This window comes from Salvelinus sp. IW2-2015, linkage group LG25 (assembly GCF_002910315.2).
Source record: "Salvelinus sp. IW2-2015 linkage group LG25, ASM291031v2, whole genome shotgun sequence".
Lineage (NCBI taxonomy): Eukaryota > Metazoa > Chordata > Actinopteri > Salmoniformes > Salmonidae > Salvelinus > Salvelinus sp. IW2-2015.
In genome coordinates, this window is record NC_036865.1 from 7,265,865 (window position 1) to 7,270,375 (window position 4,511).

The following is a 4,511-nucleotide window of genomic DNA, read 5'->3' on the forward strand; positions in this document are numbered from 1 at the left end:
CTTACCACTCAATGCAAATGACTACATTAAACAAAAAAACATGCATTAACATTTACTTAAAGAACAGTGCAGATGCAAAGTTTAAGACACACAGAGGGTGTCCTGCAGGTTAACAAGACACCACTGAATCCTCTGGTCTTCTAGAACCAGAGGGTGGCCTGCAGGTAAACAAGACACCACTGAATCCTCTGGTCTTCTAGAACCAAGAGGGTGGCCTGCAGGTTAACAAGACACCACTGAATCCTCTGGTCTTCTAGAACCAAGAGGGTGGCCTGCAGGTAAACAAGACACCACTGAATCCTCTGGTCTTCTAGAACAAGAGGGTGGCCTGCGGTAAACAGGACACCACTGAATCCTCTGGTCTCTCTAGAACCAAGAGGGTGACCTGCAGGTAACAATTACAGAAGACAGTAATTCCCTGAACATCTTCCTCTTCCTCATCTGGTTTCTTGAACAGCCCTTCACTCCTCCCTCTTCCTCCCCTCCTCCATTTTCATTCTATTCTATCAGCCACACCACTAGCTCACCTCCACACAATACATTTACAAGTTAAAGACACACCTTGGAATAAATAACAAAGGAAAACTATTACTAGATGAAGTTTAGTGTTTTTTATTATTTCCCATCACCATAAACATATTTAATCACTGAACAGTAGCAGACCTAACTTATCTGTCCTGACTCTGGATAGTGGATTAAAAGACCATCAATCTCCAATGATATTAAAGTACTATTCTGACATTACTGTATACTGAGTGGCAAGTCAAGATATCTGCTGGTTTTATTGTTTGGTCAATAGCACCACCTGCTGGACAGGTTTAATGTTGCTGGACTGAGCAGTATGGGAGGATGAAAGATGACACATTTAGGGCCGGTTTCCTGGACATCTAACATTGAACATACTTTTTAGTCCAGAACGAGGATAAATCTGTGTCTGGGAAACCAGTCCATATAGTTTAGTAGAAAGTAAGTGATACCAGCTTGTAGTGGGCTGACTAGTCCTGAATTTGTCCTTTAGTTCCTGGACCATTTTCCATGCAGCTCCAGGTGACAGAGAACCATCAATTAGGACCAACAAGCTGATCATTGATACTGAGGGAGAATTACATAGAGACAGAGAACAACTGAGAAAACATATCATGGTTCTGAATGACAACCAATATACATCAACACCGACGACTCATGATTCATGGAAATGTACAAGATTAAAACATTGTATTTGATTAAATATGAAAACATTGAAATTTATTAATAAACATCTTCTGAAGATCAAATCAGTTAAATAATTGTAGATAAACAGAGCAGAATGAATCATCACATCTGGGGACCCATACCACCAAAAATGTCTAGTATCTATGTGGACCCTACTACAGTTTAACCAGCTCAGCTATAGACTACACCAGCTCATGACTAGTATTATGTGGACCCTACTACAGTTTAACCAGCTCAGCTATAGACTACACCAGCATGACTAGTATCTATGTGACCTACTACATTTTAACCAGCTCAGCTATAGACTACACCAGCATGACTAGTATCTATGTGGACCCTACTACAGTTTAACCAGCTCAGCTATAGACTACACCGCATGACTAGTATCTATGTGGCCCTACTACAGTTTAACCACGCTCAGCTATAGACTACACCAGCATGACTAGTATCTATGTGGACCCTCTACAGTTTAACCAGCTCAGCATAGACTACACCAGCATGACTAGTATCTATGTGGACCCTACGTAACACGTATCTTACCAGCTCAGCTATAGACTACCAGACCAGCATGACTAGTATCTATGTGGAACCCTACTACAGTTTAACCAGCTCAGCTTATCGACTACACCAGCATGACTAGTATCTATGTGGACCCTACTACAGTTTACAGGCTCAGCTATAGACTACACCAGCATGACTAGTATCTATGTGGACCCACTACATTTTAACCAGCTCAGCTATAGACTACACCAGCATGACTAGTATCTATGTGGACCCTACTACAGTTTAACCAGCTCAGCTATAGACTACACCGCAGCATGACTAGTATCTATGTGGACCCTACTACAGTTTAACCAGCTCAGCTATAAGAAAAGAGGCTTTTTAACTTCTCTAGGGTAGGGGGCAGCATTCGGAATTTTGGATGAAATGCATGCCCAAATTAAAAGGCCTGTTTCTCGGGCCCAGAAGATATGATATGCATATAACTGGTGGATCTGGATAGAAAACACTCTAACGTTTCTAAAACTGTTAAAATAGTGTCTGTGAGTTTAACAGAACTGATTTGGCAGGCGAAAACCTGAGAGAAATCCATTCAGGAAGTATTCTTTTTTTTGGTTTGTAGTTTTCTATTCAATGCCATTACAGTATCCCTTGACTTAGGACTCAACTTGCAGTTTCTATGCCTTCCACTAGATGTCAACAGTCTTTAGAAAGTGTTTCAGTCTTGTATTCTGAAAAATTAGGAAGTAAGAGCAGTCTGAATGAGTGGACCCTAAAGTTTCACGGAGCTTTTTATTGCGCACAACCGAGAGAGTGCGTTTCTTGTTTACATTTTATTATGTTATTGTCCGGTTGAAATAGTATCGATTATTTAGGCTAAAAACAACCTGAGGTTTGAATATAAACATCATTTGACATGTTTCTATGAACTCTACGGATACAATTTGGCTTTTTTTGTCTTCCTGTTTTGACTGCGTTTGAGCCTGTGGATTACTGAAGAAAACGTGCAAACAAAACGGAAGTTTTTGGGTATTAAGAGACTTTATCGAACAAGAGGAACATTTACTGAGTAAATGAATGTCTGCTGAGTGCAACCATATGAAGATCATTAAAGGTAAGGGATTAATTTTATCTCTATTTCTAAATTGTGTAACTCTTCTACTTGGCTGGTTTCTGTTTGTAATGATTTGTCTAGTGGGCTATGTTCTCAAATAATCGTAAGGTATGCTTTCGCCGTAAAGCATTTTTTAAATATGACACCGTGGTGGATTCGCAAGAAGTTAATCTTTAAACCTATGTAAAATATGTTTTGTTTTCTGAATTTTTATGAGTATTTCAGTATTTGAATTTGGTGCCCAGCAGTTTCACTGGCTGTTGAAGAGGTGGGACGCTACCGTCTCACGTGCCCAAGAGAGGTTAATACTAATACATAGCACAGAGAAGTTAAAGTCGTCCTTGTACATAGAGTTGTAAGTATTTTTAATACTGACAGCAACAACAACCAGACAGACAGACAGGTTGTTTACTATGACTGGATGAAGGGATGCAGTGTTGAAGGCTTCCTTTAAGCAAACCAGATCAGATGGCACCATTTTTATTTGATTTGTTATTTACAGATAGCCTGGGGTGTCACGGATTCCCCCGGTACTGCTGCTCATTCAGTTCACCAGCTCCGGAGGTCTACGTCACCGGTCTTCGTGGCATCACTGAACTGGATCATTACCACCAACCCCGGACTGTCTTCTCTCATTACGCACACCTGGTTCCCATTCCCCCTGATTAGTATGTGTATATATATGTGCCCTCTGTTCCCCATTGTCCTTGTCGGTTATTGTTACCAAGTCCGTTGGTCTTGTGAGTACTTGTGCTCTGTTGTATCGGCTTGCATGTTACCGTGTTAATGTGACACGTGTGTAGCTGATACCCCGATGCCATCTCCTCATTGGTATACTTATTTTGGAGACTGAAAGACAAACAGAGGTCGGTGGTGTAATACACCTTATGAAAGTTAGTTGCCATAATAAGTCCCAAAAAAGAAAAAAAGCCTGGAAGCGAGGAGAGATGATCAGAAAACGATTGGTTGACTGTTTTATGTGTGGCTTAATTGCTCGAAGTAGAGGACCTTGTGCATTTCAGGTAAAATAACAACTCAACGTTTATCTATCCCAGGACAAACTTAGCAACAGCAAGCTAGCTAGCTAAATTGTCATAATGTTTAATGCTTTTCTCGACCTGTTCCCCAAATTAATGTAATTGGTTCAGAGTTTGTTTTTATATTTTAACCTGCGTGTCGTGATCGGTTTGTGTGGGGGGACAAAATCAATTTGCGCACGGCCCGGTTTGGGAACTGGGGGGGTGGGTGTGGAGGATTAATAAGGGTCTGTGACAAGAGACCTGGGGGGGGGGGGGTGCGGATCATAGGGTCTTGACAGAGACCTGGGGGGGGGGTGTTGGAGGATTATAAGGTCTGTGACAGAGACCTGGGGGGGGGGGGGGGGTGGGGGGTGGAGGATTATCTAGTTAACTTCTTATTGTCACGTTCCTGACCTGTTTTCTGCTGTAGTGTTTTATGTGTTAGCTCGGTCAGGACGTGAGTTTGGGTGGGCAGTCTATGTTTCTGTTTCTATGTTGGTTAATGGGTACCTAATATGGTTCTCAATTAGAGCAGGTGGTTTTCATCTCCTCTGATTGAGAATCATATAAGGTAGGTGTTGTCACACATTGTTTGTCGTGGTGGTGTCTCCTGTGTCTGTGTTGTCTTGCACCATAATCGGGACTGTTTGTTCACTCTCTTCGTA

At 41.6% G+C, this 4,511-nt stretch overlaps 2 long non-coding RNA genes across 2 annotated transcripts in view; both read left to right on the forward strand.

Moving 5' to 3' along the window:
• LOC139022996 (uncharacterized) overlaps positions 1–4,511 on the forward strand; it is a 105,717-nt gene that overhangs the window by 99,324 nt on the left and 1,882 nt on the right. The gene's annotated exons all lie outside the window — the stretch shown is intronic.
• LOC139022972 (uncharacterized) lies at positions 1,494–1,997 on the forward strand. Its single transcript, XR_011474039.1, has 2 exons — positions 1,494–1,566; positions 1,883–1,997. It is a non-coding gene; the product is annotated as an uncharacterized lncRNA (long non-coding RNA).